This window comes from Ambystoma mexicanum, chromosome 2p (assembly GCF_040938575.1).
Source record: "Ambystoma mexicanum isolate Mex_15411 chromosome 2p, UKY_AmexF1_1, whole genome shotgun sequence".
In the NCBI taxonomy this organism is placed as follows: Eukaryota; Metazoa; Chordata; class Amphibia; order Caudata; family Ambystomatidae; genus Ambystoma; species Ambystoma mexicanum.
In genome coordinates, this window is record NC_090923.1 from 1,131,500,463 (window position 1) to 1,131,520,977 (window position 20,515).

Consider the following 20,515-nt stretch of genomic DNA (forward strand, 5'->3'; position numbering starts at 1 on the left):
AGGTTGGAGGTAGGAAGTAGTCAGTAAAGGAGAGAGGTGTGAGAAGACAAAAGGGACAGAAGAGGAGAGAGGTGGCTGGCGAGCAAGAAGAGGAGAGGTGAGATGGGAGTGAGAGAACAAAGGAAAAGAGGGAATGTGAAGACCGAAGGGAGGAGAGAGTGGAGAGAAGAAAGGGGCGACAAAAGAGGGAGTAGGTGGAGAAAACGGAGTAGTGAGTATGGAGGAAAGAACAGGGAAAGTAGCCAGAGAGAGATCGAGAGAAATAGAGAGAGCCTCATTAAAGGTTTGGTGATACATTACATAAGTGGCTGTAATTCCGTTAGCACCATTTTTTGGAAGTAACAGAATTACCACTGTTTTTACTGCACAACCAAATTCAAAGTTTGGAGATAATGTGGAGGATTTGGGGGACAATCCGCCAGAATATGAAAACATTCATTTTACAATTACTCTCGGACTCATTAGGCATGGATATTGCAAAGTCAACAGAAAGGGAGAGCGCATAGGGTACTCTGTACAAAGCCAGATCGGGATGGAATACTCAGACACATTATCATTCAATTTTTAATATACTCTGTTTGTGAAAAGATCATGCAACTCATTAGGGACCAACAATAGATCTTGTGGAAAGAACACAGAATTACCGCTTTTCAAGACTTAACACAACTTATCCTAAAACATCAAAAGAAGTTTGTCCAAACAATGACAGAAGTAAGATCATGAGAAATCAAGTACGTTGGGGTTATTAGCCAGTATCGGTCAAGATTCAGTGGAAAGTCAGAGGTTTGTGGCTAAATCACCCATCACATCAGAAGAGGTAGAACAAGCAATTGAATCCCTCCTGGGGCCAGGAAGCTGGCCCCAATGGATTCTCCAATCTTTTTTCATAAAAGCTTTAAAGCTACTGTGGTTCGCCACCTAACCAAACTGTTCAACTCGTTAGGGATCAGACTCAGTGTTCCACTCACTGACATAATCCACTATGACATAATTTGAACTGGGCAAGGAAATTATTGTGTGATACCTCTACTGAATGATGTTGACAAGATTTATGTAAAACCTTCAGCCACACGATTGATAATTCTTCCCTCTCTGGTCGATCAAGACAAGACTAAGTTAATTGTGAATAAATGTGTCCATGATCATATCTGGAGGGTTATGGAGCATGTGATCATTTCAGAAATGTAGCTTGTTGACATTGGATGCTAACAAGCATGTGAAAATATCAACTTCAAAGCAAAGGGGGTTCTGGGAATCTCTCTACCAGCACAAACACAGCCCATTGACCTGTTCTTGGGTGGATGGCCCCAGGGAGAGTCTCAACCAAGTCTGTAGCTCACTGTCCCTTTCACAGAGAAGACATATCCCTGCATATCAGTCTTTGTCCTGCCCAGGGGCAGTCCAGCACCGAAATGCTAGGCAATTCTCCTCTGAACAAGAGTACCAACAGCAACCCCATACACGTGTTTCAGCCCTGATGGGCATCATCACTGAGGTGAGCTGTGCCTCTCTGAGAACAGTGAGCAAGGAGTCCACATCTGAACTGGGCTTATATCAGGGATACTTTAAAAGCCTTTCATTTTGTCCCCAAATTCTGGAAAGTTGCATCTGTTGTGACGAATCCCGAGGTATCGTTACTGTTTTAGATGGGGAAGCCCCTTTCTATGAGGCCAGGGTGGTGAGGCAGCCACCTGATAGTCCCCCTGGGGGTGGTACGCAGCAGGAGGATCTTATGGGGAGGAAGGACCCCATTGAGAGCAGTGACCACAAAGGGAGAAAGCAGTATCCCTTTAACCCACCCACCATTCCTTCAAACCCTTCTCTCGACCCCCTCAAAGTACATGGAGCACAGAGAACTGTACAAAGGGGGTGTGTGACCCACGTGGGGAAAGCACGCCCCAAACTTGGAAAGGAGAGATCCGAACTTGGAAAACATAAACTGCCTGCACAGGAAAAGCACCGCGAGCACTAGCACAGAGGAATACAAGATTGAGTTTTACAACAAACCCTCCGGGACCTTGGCAGGAGAGTAAACCAAGGCTCTTGGTAAGACTGAGGTCAGACGCAGAGAAAGAGATTGTCGAATACTCTACTTGGCAGAAGAGTGCAAATGGGTCGGAGTATTGAGAACAGGCAGTCAAGGAACTCGGCACGGCTTGGGGGAAAGAATCCAGGCCATTTTTCCTTGTTGCAGAGCGCCTGGGAAAGCAGGCCTGCCAGCAGCAGACAAGGATTCATTTGTAACCAGTGAAGATTGTGCAAAGCTGGAAAGACTTAAGGGGGAAAGGGGATCAAGCACTAAGTCTTGTGGAACTTTTATTTGAGAACTGCAAAGCTGGGCTGCAGGACGGCAGCCAAGACACATTCCCCTATCACCTTAAATTCAGTTTTGGTTTGTAAGGGGCAGGTTAGGATTTGGACACAGAACAGCAAACTTTATTTTAGGCATCCTGACACTGACCGTTTCATTAACTATTTTTGTTGAGGCAGGGACACCCTTCTTAGAGTTAGGAATAGCAAGGATTTCCTCCAACCCCCACCTCATTTCTTTTGTGGGTAAAAGTCTTGCCAATCAACACGCCACGCGTGTATCCGTCTCTTACTCCTAGAGCCTCACAGTGCCCACTTTCGAAGACCACATAACGGCATGAATGTAGATAATTTACCGATCAAGCCTATGAAGATAGCTCCTACAAACATGTCACGGTTGCCCCCTTTCTCACTTGATTTTCACCTTACCCATGGAGCCATAGGCTTAAACAATCTATAGTATTCCAGGGATTACGGAACTGGATTGACAGGGGACATTTCATTAAATAGCATTATAGAGATAGTATTATTTTCTTCCCGTAAGAGGCAGAAACATTGGAACGTTTCAGGCTTCACAATTGAATTTTGTAAATCCTTTGGGCTTAACATGTCCAAATCCGTGGGTGTGATCGTGCGGCTCCAGGGGAATTATCTGTTTTAAATGAGTCAAAACTACTTGGGGATCTCTTTGTATGGCTAATATTCTGGGGCTTTGAATGAAAAGCAAGGAACATTTAGAGTGATAGTATTTACAATAAATGTCCTGGTTGGCTTACATTTCGGCTATCAAGATGACTCCCTTACCAAGGCATTTATTTGTATAACAAGCTCTACCCATTGCATCCCATCTGCAGGTATTAAATGCACGCAAAGTTAAACATTGTCATTCATATGGGGTCATACGATTGCTCGAGTCTCCTGCCAGATTCTGTTACTTGCAAGCTTAGAGCGTGGCCTGTGTGCCCATTGCATCAAACCTACCAACACCCTGTTGTTGCTAACAGGTAACCCCTTTGCACTCTTGGAGGACAATACTCCACATATACTCTTGTTAATAACTAATAACCGCCAGTGATCACTTTGACTCTGTTATGATTCCTAAACATACATGTTCAGAAGCCAAAGAGATCTCTGGCGTCTGTGACAAACTTTACATTATGCAAGTGTAAAATCATCATATTTTATTGTGTGATAAATCTTTTGCTGACCGTTTTCACACGTACACCAGTCTTCGATACATTGATACAAGGTACACTTTCAGATACTCGTTCCAAAGTACAATCAAAAACAAATTCACTAATTTGATATTTCAAGTACAGATTGAAAATTCTCTCATTGCTAACCCTCCTTGAAACTTATTTTCACACTAAAAATTAATGCTGACGCGTTTCGGATTGATAAGCCTTCATCAGGGCGTGTGTTCCAATTTATATTAAACAAGGTAACATACTTTTTCATCTGTATACCTATAACACAGAATAGACTCAATGTAAAGTTCCACTTCGTTAACTACTAAGCCATTCTAATTGTTACTCAGGGACCAGTGTGTGTAAATGAACACTAACCTCTTGTGTTAGCAGTTGGCCACAATGGCGTTCCAACCCAAATTCAATAGATACTCAATGTACCCATCCTTTGCACAAACATTGATGCATAGACACTTAATTAACCATAGGTATCACAAACCATCTACTCACACGGCATGTGTTCTGCCCGCGAGTGTCGCATGGCATCCGCTGTAAGTTCCTGATTCTCCCCGTGTGCACCTACAAAGGAACATGCAAGGACAACACCATGTCAGAGAGCCATAAGGTATAAGACTCTATGGTGACATAATGAGGGGATAATTGTGCGTTATCTGTGTGACAGGAACATTCCTAGGTCACACTCAATCTCTGGGCATAAAGATTAGCTCAAGTCCATTTGTTGAGGTGTAAAAGGTATAGGGTTCCCCCACATTCTCTAAGTATTCTCCCTTATCACCTGGATCCACTCAAGTCGCGTGCTGGGACCTAGGCTCCTCACTGAGCTGATCTTGCATACCGCTGTAACATTCATATTGGCAGTCTAATGAGTCAATAGGCACGGATCAACCTCCATTCTTGCCTAAATATTAGTCCCATAATTTCTCTGTTGGCAGCCGACCGTGAAACTGGCATTAGCCCCGTACAAACTGTTTATGTTCCAGGTTGCCTCGGCAACCAGATACATGCATGGAGGCCCGCTTGCCTTGCCCCCGGCCATCTTGGTTCGGGACAGGATGTTATTTTCAAGGCTATCCTTCCGATGGGCCAATGGGCAAGAGTATGGTGCACAGTGGGAATACACCAAGGTTTGGGCTGCCTTAATCCAGTTGTAATTAATCTGGATTTGACATTAGTGATGTGGAGAGGACATTTTAAAGAGTGGCAAAACCAAATAACCCTTCCTATGGGCTGTTTATCCTGTGGGAAAGCCCTCTTACCTTTGAGGAATGTAATGCAAAATTCATCCTGACTGAAGCTGAATTTGTCGCTTAGCTACAATTTGCATTATTGGATCTCCCAACCGTGAAGTGCTCACATTGGGCATATGCCCGCCCAGGGGCCTTGAAACTGCTGGTCGCTGGAGGTACTCTGGTTTTTCTGATTTCTCAATGTTATAAATGACTCTGTCAGCTGTTCGTGATATTCAGTCATTTATGTTATGATATTTTATTTGTATCGCGCTTGTACACAAGTGTTTCAGAGCCCGACTAGGCAAGGGAGGGGAACAGGGGAGAACACAACACAACAACGATCTTACTAGGCCCAATGACATTGAGAACGTGCAAGTGCATAGGAAAGGGAAAAGGAAAAACAAGGGGGAGAGTGGAAAGTGCCCAGCAGAGGAGAGCAGACAAATAATAATAAATTAAAATAAATAGAAAATGGAGGCAATAAACAGTGGTAGTGCAGCCAGCAAGTGGCAAATGCTGTGGTTAAGACAGCAGACTGGGTAAGTCTGATAAGTGCAGAGAAAGAAGACGAATGGGGAGTGGAGGGGGGGTTGTATGGGTGCAGATACAGTCCCCAGTGCAAGGGGTGGCTAGGAGGCAGTGCAGGAGGGTGGCAGGGTGAGCAGGTACCTGGGCCCAGGGGACAGAGGGTGCACAGTGCCAAGAGAGAGCAGATCAGCAGGGGAGACGGGGGACGGAAGGCAGAAGCAAAGAGGAAGGTCTTGAGGTGCTAAGTGTTATGTTAGGTGGTATTTGTATAGCGCCTACTATTGGTATGGCCTCAAAGTGCTGCTTTGGATGAACGGCCTTGGGAAGAGCATGGTCCGAACAGGCATGTAGATGAAAGGAAGCGGTACAATGCGTGCATGCGTTTATTGCCAAGTTGGGGATAGACAGAGAATGGCTAGGTTTCAAGCAGCAGTGCATGTTGCAGAGGTGTGAGGAAGAGCTCAGTGTCAGGCTCTATGTGATAGCTGGACCGAATTTTATTGTGGAACTCGGATGTATTCTATGGTTCGTGAGGATGATGTTGGTCCAATGCAAAAGCTGTAGTCATGCAGCAGAAATTGCAAAGACATGGGAGGTGCGCTATGTCAGAGGCTATGCTACACCTGGCACTAACTTTGAGGGACCCAGGTGCATTCTATAGGTTGAAGCACCAGTGAGGGGGGCAGGCTAAGTAAGAAGCCTTTTAGTCCCTAAAACAACTGATTATGGTTGCAGGCTTTGCTGCACATCGTATGCAGGACAGCCTGCCTCTATGGCATACAAGCAGATGACATGCAATTACATGCACAAAGGGTGCGACATGGATAGCCAACGTCGTTTTTCCATTTATGATTGCGATTTTGTGTTGAGTAGGAACTACTATGTTGGCTTCACTATAGTGGCAAATCTTACATTGGAAAAACCCAAAGTGGCAAAATGCAAGTGTGGCAAATATCACAGTGACAAGATTCAAATACACAGCGCACATCTCAGGTAACTTCACAGTGGTAGAGGATCTAGCAGTGGGAACATTCCATTTGTCAAACTCCCCTTGCGATAGCTAAGGGTGGCGAGAGAACTCCCCAGCAGCCGAACCCAAAGTGGTGCAAGACCTCAAAGCGGCAGGAATTCTAAGCTGTGGAAACTCGAGTGTTGCAAAGCTAGCAGTGGCAAAGATTGAAGGCAGCATAGCTCTGGGCTGTAAGCTCTCACAGTGGCAGTGATTAAGAGTATCAGTGTGTAAATAGGATTGTGAAGGTGGTAGGCTAGACTATACAGTTATTGGAGTGTAGGCTAACTGTGTAGCAGACTCTTAGTGTGGCCCGTTGGCTAGGAGGTGGAGCAGACGGGAGAGGTATCAAGTGTTAATTAGCCTGGTCTGATACAGTGGAGTGCATAATTGCCTCTATGCAGCAACAACAAGAGCACAATCAGTGGTGTCTTACCTGGAGATAGCTGTAGACAGAGTTCTAGGGGTTCATGCATTGCTAGTGCACCAAGCTAACAAGCAAACAGGGAGGGAAGGTGGCCTTCGTCTGGCTGCCCTAGCAGCAGTGCTTAAGAAATGGAGAGTGGGAGGGGAAGGAAAAAGGCCATAAACAACCAAAGAACTAGACCACAAACACAGTTAACTCTAGGAGCAGTGTAGTTAAAAAAACAGAACTGGAAATTACAGGGAAAAAACTGGATATATCGCTCCAAAAAGGCACCAAACAGCACCTAAACTCCTTACCAAGTGGTTGTTGTGCAGGATGACTACAGATTACAAGCAGGAAAGCAGGGCAGAGCAGCAAGAGGGCTGCAAAAACAAAAGGCCAGGGACACCAGACTGCCACAACTAATTGCTATTGGATGGGAAAGGAAAAAGGGACAAGACCAAAAACACATTTCACTCGAGAAGCAGTCCAGCTAAGAAAAACAGACTGGAAATCACATTTAAAACACAGATAGATATCTCCAAAAAGGCACCAAACCGGTCCTAAACTCCTTACCCAAGTGGTTGTTGTGCAGGATGGCTACAGACTATGCTGTATTGAATGTCCATTATTTATACATTTACCTGAGCATATCCTGTTACTTTATTGTTGTATGTTCCTATACTTATGTATTGTTTTATTGTATCGGAAAGTGACATTTCAAATATTCGAAATTTCTTGAAAAGAAAAAATGCTGTAAGCAGTGTTGAAAAACAAAAGACAGCTTCTGAATTCTTGAGTTTGTAAATAACTAAGCTGCATTCAGTAACAGCTGCTCTAAATCGTACATAAAGAGCGACTTGTTGGAAATAGTCTGCCATATTAAAAAAGGCTATGGCACACTTAACTTGGGCCCAGGCTACAGAGACTGGCAGTGGACTCCCAGGTACTGATGGCATGACCTGGATAGTTGCGGTTGTGGGGGGAAGAGATACTGCCTGCGGCAGAAGAGTGATACCAGTTTGCAGCAGATAGAGGGAGAGTGCTGCAGTGGATTTGCGGGCACAGAAGGCACCGGGTTGGTTGTGGGAGACATCGCAGGAATGTCATATTTTTGAAGCTGCAGCAGGTAGGTGTCCGCAGTAGGCACTGTCTCCAGCTAACTTCCAAGGAGTTGGTGTTGGCTCGGACAAGCTGGGTGCGAACAGGTGATGGAGGTTTCTTAGTTTCCAGCTACCTAACATATAACATGTTCATGTGGGAGTGAGAACTAGAAGTCGGCTCCCTGAGTATTCATTGGCTCGCCTCTGGCAGAGAGCCATTTTGGTCTGCAGTTATGCAAGAATTAAGGAAATTCTATTAAATATGCTTTCTCTGGTACATGAATCCTCGGAGACTACACAAGATGTATTCAGATTCATTTCTTTGTGCTGATTTGTGCTGATGCGCTGTGGGTAGGTAGGTCATGTAAATCACGTGTGGTGGCTTTTTCCCAGAGCACAAGTTTTTTTTGGAGGGAAGTTTTGGCCAAAATCTGAGAAATTCTTGCAGTTCAACTTCCTTTGGACCTGTAAGTGATAGTAATTGGTAATAGAGAAGAGTGAATGCACCTAATATTAGTTCCCACTGCCTGGCTAATTTCCACTTTACTGAACACAGCATGCTTAACGCTTGCACAATTCTGAAACATGCCAGAGGGACCAGTACTGCTTACTGGTGGCTAAACATTTGGTAGGTCCTCTGAGTGAATAGGTTTGTGACATTGTTCACTAATGGATTTCCAAAATATATTAAGTCGTTGTTCGGAAAGATTTCTCTTTTGGCAACTTTCCCTCCATTGTTTCTATGGACCACAATGTTTTTGCTTTGATTTTTAACCTGTTCTAACTTTTTTAGGGGAAGTAAAGCCTTTAGCTTCACTTCCCTTGACGTTTGCTAATTTATTATGGGGAAAGTAATCAGTTCTTCAGACTCTCAGTACTGGAAATCTTTGTTTGCCTTTTATCTTTTACACTTTTGTAACTTTTTCACATTGCACAAAGCAATTTACACTGCAGTGCAATTGCAATACTTTTGTACCACCATAGCCTTGGACACTTGGGATTGAGTTTTATTTTTTCATTTTATTGTTTAAAGCATGGACATAGATTGAGAGAAGCAGAGTGCTGTACAGAGTATGGTATCCAGCATTTGGGCTGGCATATTAACAGTAGCGCAGTACTGTGAGGTCTGTGCATTGGTATGTGCGTCCATTGGAATTAGTCCTTGGTCAGGTGTTGTTGAAGGAGTCATGTTTTGAGAGATTTGTGAAATTGGAGAATTGTGAGAGCATTTCGAGCCGACACTGGGATCGAGTTCCAGGGGGGGTGTGATGAACCAGCAATGATTCACCCAGAAAACCTGGCCTGGGACCCTTCTCATGTGGCCTGGGAAAGGCAGACTCTTTCTGATCCTGACCCTTGGGGTGGTGGTCTGCGGAAGGATCACATGAGGAGGGAAGCAGGTCAGGAGGAATTGGAAACCACCTTGTTTAACTTTCCCCATAGCCGCCAATCTTCGTGGCCTCGAGGAGATATCTGGTGGCTGGCGTGCATCAGAAGATCTCCGGAACAAGAGAAGCTCCAAATGCAGGTGGCACAGGCAAAGGCGTACTGAAGGAAGCAGTTTGCCGAGAAGCAAGGAGCCACAAAATGAGAAGTCCTGCAAGCAGCGAGGGGAATGGATTTGCTTGTCTTACCCTATGAGTTCATAGGTTTGTAGTGACCCCGGAGTGCTCCATCGTCGCTCACGTGGCTCAGCCAGATGTCTGGCGAGTAAGCAATGCTTGCATATGAGTGAAGGAAGTTCAAAACTCAGTTTTGAATACCAAACTATTGAACAGCAGCCGACTTGACACTCGCATAGGAGAGAAAATGTTTCCCAAGGTGAATTTGAATCGCTTACTAGTCAAAGGCAACAGATTGTAACCAATGCGAATTACTAATGTTAAAAGTGTGAGTTGGTGGAAAGCCCAGCAGACCAAGGGGCTGACTTTAGTCAAGGGTAAGATTTACAGGCATTGCCCAAGCCAAGAGAGACTATTTGGAAAAGTGAAGACCTACACGCATATGTGTCTCCAAACCCCTCCCCCCCTCCCCGAGTAGCCCCTACAACATTACTGTGAGACATTGGGGTATATCCCATGTAATTCCACTGGACCATGTCTTTGTACCATGTCTCCCTGAGTTGGATAGACCTAGTTAGCCTTGTGTTGTTCTTCCACAGGTTCTCCCAGTGATCTCTCAGGATCGTCTCCCCTAGGGTTGTTTCCCATTTCCTCATATACCCCAGGTTCTATCCGTACCCAAATCTACCAATATCGAATACAGTTTAGAGACCAGCTGTCTATCACTTTTATGTGTGGTCATGAACTTCTCAAATGGCGACAGATCCCGCTTAACTGATAGCTTCATCTCAGGTTGCATCAACCAATGCCTCAGCTGGTAGTATCCCAATCAATCTTTTTCTGTCAACCCAAAGTGCTGTTTACACTCTTCAAAGGATCTTACACCCGTCCCCGACATCTTGTCCCCTACTTTCTTACATCTCACCCCCATGCACCATCCTCGGGGAGAATGGTGGGTTCCCAAATAACTGGGTGAAGGGGGATGGCCAAGTGGTTATACCACCCTGTTCCACCAGGCGATCCCAAATATCACAAGGGACGCTAAGACTTGACTCAGGCAAGTGTTTTGGGGCCTGTCCGACCTATGCAGCCACAATATCCCCTCCAGCATAGTTCCTGCCACTGATTGGTCCATCCTGGTCCAGGGTTTTGTCATATCCCCCATAAGCCATTAGTGCACTAGCCTTAATTGAGGTGCGTCATAGTACTTACGGAAATTCGGGGGGCCTACTCCCCCTCTGTGTTTGGGCGCCATCAATGTCTCCAGGGCCACCCTAGGTCGCTTGTTTTGCCAAATGAATCACAACACCATCCTGTGTAGGTCTTTAACGAAGGACTGTGGGACTTGGGTGGGGAGCGCTTGAAAGTGGTATAGTATCCTGGGGAGTGTTACCATCTTTATCGGGGCGACCATCTCCCAAAGTCAGTTTTAACTTGGGCAAGTAACGCAAGGTAATTTTCCTTGTACAATTTAGATGGCGAGTTGGCTATGTTCACACCCAGGTACCTTATACTTTCGCTAGCAATTGCAAACAAGGGGAATCTGGGCAAAGCAGCGAATTGTGGTTCACAAACTCCTAGGCTTAACAGCTCTGACTTCGACATGTTTATTTTGAGTCCCAGCACTTTTTCTATTTTGGCGCGTTCCATTTTTAAGGCAGGGACTGATGTTTCTACGTCTATCAAGGAAAACATTATGCCGTCCGCGAACACCGCTATTTTGGGGTCCTCCCCACTGAAGGGAATGCCCTGTATGAGAGGGTTCTGCCAAAGTAAAGTTAGAAGTGGCTCCAGATACAGCGCCTATAGAAGCGGGCACATGGGACACCCTTGTCTGGTACCCCTCATAATATTTATGTTGCGAGATATCTGGGAGTTGAGGGAGAGGCACATCGAGGGACACTTATAACTTGACCAGGCAAAGGAATTTGGACCCCGTCCCCATATGTTCCATCGTTGCAAACAAGAAAGGCCATTCTACCCGGTCAAAGGCCTTCTCGAAATTGCCTGAAATTAGCAGAGTGGACCTGCTGGATGACAGCTTTTTTACCAAATGAATTATCCATTTCGTATTGTCCCACGCTTAGCGCCCTTTGATAAATCCTGACTGATCCGTCCCTGTCAGAGTCGGCAGGAGGGGGTTCAGCCTCGTCGCCGATGGCAAGATGGCAGAGTACATTTTTGCATTGATATTCAAAAGAGCGATGGGGCGAACAACCTACACTTAGTCGGATACTTATTGGGTTTCTCAAAGACCACGACATTTGCAAATCTAGCTGGCTTCCTATCTCCTTTAGCTTCTTTTATAGTGCCCTGCCCTTTGCCCCCGCCTTCCCGGCAATGGCCTGCAGCACTTTGCGCAGCTAGGTTGCTAGCTATTTTTCCATTACCCCTCTCTGGACCCTAAGCAATATAAGTCCCCCAGCATCACTGCCTTAAAGGCGTCCCAGAGGCTGCCTTGTGTCCCCTCATGGCTGGCATTCATTGCTAAACATTCATCTATTTTACCACTCAGTACTTCTGCCATTACCGGGTCATGTAATATTTCCTTAGGGAAGGTCCACGCACATAGTCGCCCCCCCCCCCCTCCCGAGGCCCCCAACCCTAGATGGTTACCATCATTGGCGCATGTTCCCATAACGCAATCACACCAAGTTCCACATCTTCCACCGTCCCTATCACACTAGCTATTACCCAAACATAGTCTATTCTGGATAGGGTCTGGTAGACATGCAAAAAGCATGTAAACCCCCCTCGCCTCCTTCCTCTTGACCCGTCAGACATGCCTGAGGGCCAGTACTTCAAAGCCTTCCCGCAATGCCCTGTTGATGGCTAGACCATTCGATCTGACCCCTGCGCTCCTATCCCTCACCGTGTCCCAGGCCAAGTTGAAGTCCCACAACAGGATTATCTCACCGACTGCACATTTTTCTAATTTGTCCACAACCTCTCTCAGGAACCCATCCTCCCCCACGTTTGGGGCATATACCATCACCAGGGTCACTGTTCTGTAATTGGAGAAATAGGTATCTTCCCTGCTGATCTGTTTGGGCATGAAGTACCTTCGCCTTAAGTGACTCTTCGTGCCCTATTAGGACCCCGGACGTTTCCCCCTGCACTTTTGCCTAAAGTAACTGTGGGAACTGCCTCAACCTGACGATTGCCTTGTCCGTTTTGCATATGTGCATTTCCTGCAACATTATTATGTCCGCTTGGGCTCGTCTGATCTGCATCTCCACTTTTTTACGCTTGACTGGGGTATTCAGCCACCTCATATTGTGTACAGGATCTTAAGTACCATTCCTTATTGTGTGCATTACCCTTTGCTCCCTCTTGGCCCTGGCACAACCTCGACCTCCTAGATGCGGTGAGCCCCCAACTGCCCCCTTCACACCCCCCCAGCCTCCAAAAACCCAACCCAACCCCACCTCCCCATATCACACCCCAAACCCCCGGTTTAGGCCAGAGATCTTATGATCCCCCCACCGGGATGTAGGCCCGAGCTACACCTCCAACAAAGATCCATTTACACAAACCTACTTCCCTGACCGCTCCCAGGCCTATTGACATCTGAGAATCACACATCCCCACCCTCGAATGTTGGACCACACCTCATACCAGTCCCTGTCCACCCCTCCCTATTGCCTAGTATTCTTACCCAATCCCACCACACTCACCTTCCTCAACCGCTCGCCTTTGAGGGCTTTTCAGTTTTGCGCCTCTGCCCCCCATCACCCTCCCATTCCTACGGCAACTCCCATGGCTTGCCTCCTACTGTGGGGGAGGGACCTTGTCGGCACACTGGGTCTATTTCCTCGTCTTCCAAATGCAGGATTGACAGACAGTCTGCGCATGTTGTAGAGCAGTGCTGTGCTCAGTCTGCCGTGAACAAAAGCCCAAAGGGGAAGGTCCATTTATTGAGGATGCGCCTGCCTACAAGAGCTTTCGTCACAGGACCCATCGCTCTCCTCTTCTGTAAGGTGGACAACGCTAGGTCTTCATAGAGCTGGACCTGCAAACCATTTATCGTCACACTCTCTTGGCCCCTCACAGCACGCAAGATGTTCTTTCATTTCATACAAGGCTAAGGCAGCCAGGATATCCCTTGTCTTGCTCCTGGTTTCGTCCTCTTGGGTCCAACCCTATGTATGCAATCAATCCTTATGCCTTCCAGCTGGATATCTGTTAACAGGACCAAAAACACTGCTGGATCCTGCCTCTGAGTTCCGCGTCCTGCATGGATTCATTTAGGCCCTTCACCCGGATGTTCCACCTCTGCAAGCAATTTTCCAGATCCTCGGCCTGCAGCTCTAGATTGTGCGTGGCCCTGGCTATCTGTTCGAGAAGCTCGCTGTTTTGCTTCACCTGCGCTCAGACCTCCGACAACTCCTGTTCCTTGACATCCACCCTATCTTTGAGTTCCTTCACTTCTCCCCTCGCTTCTCTTCCCTCAGCATGGCAAATTGATCCTGGAAAGTGGATAGTATTCTCCCATCCATTTCTTTGAGGCACTCTTTAAATTAGTCCTTGTTGAAGGCCATGTAATGGGGGTCTTGGTCTTTCCTGCTCTGTAAGTGTTTCCCCACAGTTGTCAATGGCCCTCTGTGGTTCCAGGGGAGCTTTGAGTCTAACTGGGGTGCCCTTCCTTTTTGTCCCTGTCATCTGGAGTGGTCCGCAGTCAGCTCTTGGATCTCAGGCCAAGGATTCACAACTGCAGCTCCACTTCTGTGTTTCTCTCCCTGCCGCTTGCTGTCCCTTGTCCTTATCTCGGGGCCAGGCTGATCAGCTCTCTTGACCTACTTCCACACTGGGCAGTATTCTACACTGAACCGGCTGACTGCACCTGGAGTTCTCAAGTTTTTGGGGGTTGGGGAAGACAATGCTTTGGGGTACTATTATTTCTCGGGTCTGTTGCCTCCCTCAAACCCCACAGCACCTATCCACGTCTTACTCCTTTTCTTGGGGGCTTGGCTGCGTCCCCCCGGCTGACTCCTGCCTTCCTTTCCTCCACTGGGTTCTGTCAAGAAGGACTATTCTTTCTTATCTGCTCCGGGCTCCTGTCGGGGCTTTCAACTCAGCTCCTTGTTCCCCCGACTTCTGATCTATTGCACCACTTCCTCTCCTGGCAGGCGCTGATTTCCCTGATCACCTGAGCCGGCTGCTCCGACACAGTGGGGGAAATACCACCACCCCTCGCTCCAGCACCTCTATCAGGGCCTCTCTATGTCTGACCTTACTCACAGGGGGGGCAGTGTTTGCACCGTGGCTCTCCGGGCCCCTCACTCCTGCTTCTGGTCTGCCCTGCACTCTCCTGCCACACGTCACCTGTGGCCGCGCTGGCTGAGACCGGGGAGTTCACTTTTATACTCCTGGGTTATGGGGGACCTGCCCACCCAATCGGCTCGCTGATCTTTCGCCATGCCTGGATTCTATGGTCGCTGGCCACCAGGTCCGCTCCTGCACTTCCCCGCAGCTTTGATAGATTGACCGGGCTGGTCGGGGCACCACCTCCGCCTTCAAAGTATGCTGCTTTAGTGGGGTCACCGGAACGTAGGCTCTCCTACGGGGGTCCCATCACACCTCTCTTCAATGCAGGCAGGTTTTTCTTTTGCTGCCTGCGCCTGGTGCTGCTGGGGCTGCTTGCTGCTACCTTGAGCGCTGTGCCGACCGCAGGGAGAGCTTCAACCCCAGGACTCAGGAGGGGTTGGAAGGAGCACCATCAACGTTCCTCCGTAGCCTCTTGTCCGCCTCCTGAGTCCTCTTGCAGATTCAAGGGGGAGGGCTCCACCGCACACAGCATCCCCATCCCGAGCGGCTATCGCCTTTCTGCTCTTTGCATGCCTGTTCTTGGGGTTTCTGCACCTTCTTCATGGGAGAGTATAAACCCCCCTCCCCTCCTCTTCCCCTGTGGTATTTCAGTGCTTATGGCCGCGCAGGTCTACAGCGACCTGCGTGGCCTGCTACGTCAGCCTGGGTCGGAGCTCAGGACTGCGAGTCCTCACTCCCGTCGGCAATCTTGTATCTCCACAAAGTAGTTTTGACAGAGACAATTTATGTTTGTGATGCTAAAAGAAAATCCGTGTGAAGATGTATTAAAAGGAGCTGTATTGAACTATATTTCTTTGGAACTTATTTTGTTGTGATAAATAATCCTGACTAAGACACTTATTGTTGCTATTGTTGAACTGAGAACTTGTTCAAGGAAGAAGACATATTATACTTTTTGTACTGTAACTTTATGCTGACAAGTTGAAGTGGCATGAGACGAAATTGGAACTTTTATTGAAACCTGGATTTCCTTGTGTCCTTTTGTTGAATTGTGGCAAAAAAATCGTGTTTATACATGGGGAAGGGGAATTTACCTAGGTTGTTTAGAGCGATTGCAGTTATATTGTAAAGTCGGTTATTGTTGTTTTTGAACTGCCATACATTTCTTTGTTTGTTATATGTATTAGCGTGAGGGACAGATATCCTTTGTTAAAGTGTTTCCTTTAGTTTATTTTAGGCAGGGAAATCCTCATCAGGGTAGGGATAGTGAGGCATTCACCCAGCCTTTGAATATAATAAAATGGCATTTGTTGAGAAAACTTTTCAACATAGTCCACCTCACATTTCTGGCCCCTCATCTATGGTGTCAGAAGTGGGATTGGAATCAATTGACACAAATTGGGGAACCCTTAAATTTGTGAAACTTTATGCTTGGAGTTAATGGTTGACATCCTTATATATTATTTTGTATTAGTTGTGAGGACAAGTACCGTTTTTTGGACACAGTTTTTAAGTTGAACATACTGACACAGACTTCCCTTAGTTTTCTTTAGGTAGGGAATTCCCACCTTAACTTAGGGCAAGTTAGGTCTTATTCCATCCTGACATGTACTGTAATAAAATATTGTTCAACTTGGGATTTGTTGTCTGTGTCTCCTTCCATGATGCCAATCTCACAAATGGTGCCAGTAGTGGGATGCCGCTCAACCGATACAAGTTGTGGAACCCTGACCTATGAAAAACGAAGTGCCAGGGCATCAGAACCATCAGTGGCCACAAAGGGTTCTATTGGATTGGACATTTGTAGCAGTAGGGTGGAGATGATCCCTCTAGGTGAAAGGAAGTTAATCCCAGATTTGATATTGAGCCCACCTCCAGATACATATATCAAAATAGCACCCAAATTAGGGTTAGCCTGGAATTTTGGGATCAATGTCTTAGCAGTCTAAAGAGTTACAGACCCAACTCCCGAGGTGACGTAAAGCTACTGCTAATAAACCATGGGAAGAGACAATTTTTAAAAGGCCATAAGATCGCTCAATGGATAATGCAGAAAGCCACGCTTCACAGATTCCAAGAGGGCAAAGTTAATGCGGAAACTCAAAGGCTTTGGGAAACCATTAGGAACCCTGAGGATTATGGCAATCAAAGAGTCCAAAGGAATAGTAAGAAACCGAAAGATAAGAAGATGGAAGTGGGAGACATTTGCTACCCAGTAGGTCAAACAAAGTAAGGATTCTGTGGAAAGCTTAAACCCTTTTGAGATGGGAATTTATCAATGGGCTTATATTTTAAATTGTTGAGTACCCAAGCTATTCTTCTCATTAGGAAATCTGTAGAGGGAATAGATTTTGATCTCTTTTGTCCTTGTGAGTGCTGAGTACCCGGAAGAGATGAAGTCATCATCTCTTTAGGATTACAAATACATTGTTCCCCAGGCATAGGTATATATGCAAGGCCCCCTGAAGAGAATGAATTGAATCTCTCTCTTGTTCTCTTATGGGGAAGTGAATTGAAGCTCACCTTTTTGAATTTCTCGGATGACCCTATCAGAATTCAACGGGGCTAATTTGTAGGCAGTCTAAGATATGAGAATTTGGGAAAACCTGTTAACCATAAGATTGTGAGAGAAACCTCTAAAGGGGTGAGCGGGGACGAAAATGTCACCGATCATACTGAATTAATTTCTAACACAAAAGAATGACTATCCGTCTCCCTTTGATCACAACATCACTGGAACAGGAAGATGATTCCCTAGATGAACAAATAAAGAAAGAGTATATCCTTTAGTAAAGAACCCTCTTCCTAAACCAAACCATACAAACAATGCCATTCTTGTAAAGGGTATGGATATAGGGCAAAATCTTATCCCATGAATGAAATTGATTCTGACCAGTTGCCACTAATTAATTCATCTAACCAAATTCAAAGAGATAAAAGAGTAGAACTTTTAAATGACAAATTAACTAGTCAACCTGATATCCTAGATACCTCTCCGGAAGAGAATCAGTGTAAAAATGAGGGGAAAGAAACCAAAATATTCTTATGCACAGGATAGATATCCCGGCTGACTGCAGAGAGGTCCTTGCAAAAGCCAGGGCGTCCTCAACTCTCAAGTGCTACAGACATAAGTGGAAGAGGTTCTCTGTCTGGTGCCGTGCACAGAAGATTAACCCTCTATGGATTACGGCCCCTCAAGTGCTGCCGTACCTACTGTCGCTGGCCAAGGCTGGACTGGCTCACGCCTCCATCAAGATACATCTGGCTGCGATTTCCCGTTACACCAGAACCACAGGACGGGCGTCCTTGTGGTCCCATCGCCTGGTGAAGGAATTTATGAAGGGACTGTTCCGATCGTTCCCGCCGGTGAAGGCCCCTCCTCCGGCGTGGGAACTCAACGTGGTGCTGACCAGGCTCATGGGGGCGCCATTCGAGCCCCTGCATTCGGCGCCGCTGAAATTCCTGTCGTGGAAGACTGAGTTTCTTGTGGCCATCACCTCCGCACGGCGAGTGGGAGAGATCCAGGCCCTATCCTGCAAGCCTCCATACTTAACTTTTCACGACACGAGGGTGGTGCTGAGGATGCACCCCTCGTTTATGCCCAAGGTGCCGTCGGGCTTCCACCTCAACGAGCCCTTGTGTTACCTGTTTTCTTCCCGTCGCCTTCGTCTCCGCTGTTTGGGAACTTTGGGCCTGTGAACCAAGGGTAGGCTCTCTCGAAGGCTTCCATTTCCAGATGGCTCTCCGGCTGCATCATGCATTGTCATCGGTTGGCAAACTGACCGTTGCCTGGCCGTCCGAGAGCCCACTCGACCAGAGCGATCGCTGCTACCATGGCGTTCTTGTCTGGTGTGCCCCTGCTGGACATCTGAAGAGCTGCGACGTGGAGGTCGACGCACACCTTCACGAGATTCTACTGTGTCGACCGGGATTCCAGGGAGGAGTCCAGAGTCGTCCAGGCAGTGCTGCACAACCTGTTGAGGTGAGGAGGTAAGAGATGCTTAAATGTTGAGTTTTATGTAATGCTTAATATTGAGCCTTGCCACCTCCCGTGGTTGTGCATGTGTACTGCTATTTATTCTTATATTCATGAGCATGTGAATCCATGCCAGACCCCATGCTGGAGAAGGAACAAGTTACTTACCTGTAACTGTTGTTCTCCAGCATGGGTCTGGCATGGATTAACATGCGATGCCTCCCTCCTGCCCCTATACGGCTCTTCACTTGGTCATACTGCCAATTTGCGTGCTACCAAATCTGAAGATGGCTGCCAGAGGCGGGGCTTAGGGAGAGGGCAGTCATTGGCTAGGGCAGTATGACCCAGAGACCAGTGATTGGTTACTACTGAGAAAGACAGATCAGAAACGAAACTGATACAGACTTTTTCTTTACAGAGGATTCCCAGCCTGACGACAGGGAATATTCATGAGCATGTGAATCCATGCCAGACCCATGCTGGAGAACAACAGTTACAGGTAAGTAACTTGTTCCTTCTCCTTACCTCATCTCATAATAAGATGCTTTGCAGGTGGCATGGACTATATAAAGTCTTGGAACACAGGGGCCCTTATAATTATAAAATCTCCCACCCTGATAGGAACATTAAAACCCAGATTTATCATGTCAACCTACTTAAAGAATGTAAAGAAGACCCCAATAGGAATACATCAGTCATGCTAACAAGATTGTTATCTGAAGAAAGTGAGGTCAGTCATTTCTCCAGAGTTATCTGAGAATTATAAACAAGACATATTAGACCTTCTACAGCAGTTCCCTGGAGTGTTGAGGACTGAACGAGGAAGAGTGAAAGGAGTGTATCATTATTTCTGATGTTTGTTAATCTGCTTAGAATCACATGCTGTGCATAGTCCGACATCCAGTGGTCACTGCAGAGTATTGCATTTTGTTTTTCGTAGTCGAAAAGGGGACGTCGACAAGGCGTGTCTGTAACACTGTCCCTATAGTGACTTGCAGTGTACCCACAACCCCTCACGTGTCGAGGTCCCTCAGATTGTTTTTTTCCGCCCAGTTATTGGTCGCCTTTATGCGGAGTTCCTCGAGAGAAATTGCGAAATCATTTCCTCGACCCTTGGTCGTTTATTATTATTAACTATAACACATAGATCCCTCCCTCGACGTAGCTGGCAAGCTGTTCTCTGCCGAGCAAGATCTTCGACGGAGGGACGAGCGGAGGAGATCCTTCAGCGCTGCCGAACACGTGGCCGGGCGTCGCCGGCCTAACACAGTAGGGAGAGTGGGGTTGTTGATCATTTCTTTAACACTCTGAGAATGCCTTTCTCTTTCCCCTCCTTCTCTTTCGAGGTCATAATCACATTTCATGCCCTCAGCTATGGAGAGGACGCCCTTTAGGTTTTGCCCGCGTTGCTTGCCCCTCGATCACAAAGAGGACGGCTGTGCGGCCTGTAAATTACTTAAGCCCAAAACTTTAAAGGACCGCAGGGTCAAAAGGTGGGCAGCCTATGCGATGTCCAGGTCTGACTCCTCGCCAGCTGCCGCCGCTGCCGAATGTGACGAGGACAGTGATTACACGGCCTTCGCAACGGAGGTTGTAGACCTCTCGAAGGAGCGCTCCCGTCGTCCGTCCCCGCCCCGACAAGCCCGGCTCGCGCCCCGCTTATGGGGATGAACACCCCGGCGACAAGGACGAACACAGGAAAACACATAAGCACATACCCCACGGCACGCATTCGTCGAAGACGAAGGCAGCCATAGCATCAACGGAGGCGTCGGGCCCACCGGCGTCTTCCGCCGACCATAAGGGTCGCAAGCCCTCCCCGCCACCGCTTCCGCGACCGGCGAATGGGCTTTCTGTAAATAAGGGCGCTAACCCCAAATCCCCAGGCGACGTGCCTCGCAAGAGTGCATACATTG

The 20,515-nt window shown here is 47.1% G+C and overlaps 1 protein-coding gene across 1 annotated transcript in view; it reads left to right on the plus strand.

Annotated features, from left to right (window-relative positions):
• B3GAT3 (beta-1,3-glucuronyltransferase 3) overlaps positions 1-20,515 on the plus strand; it is a 295,818-nt gene that overhangs the window by 165,003 nt on the left and 110,300 nt on the right. The window lies entirely within an intron of this gene.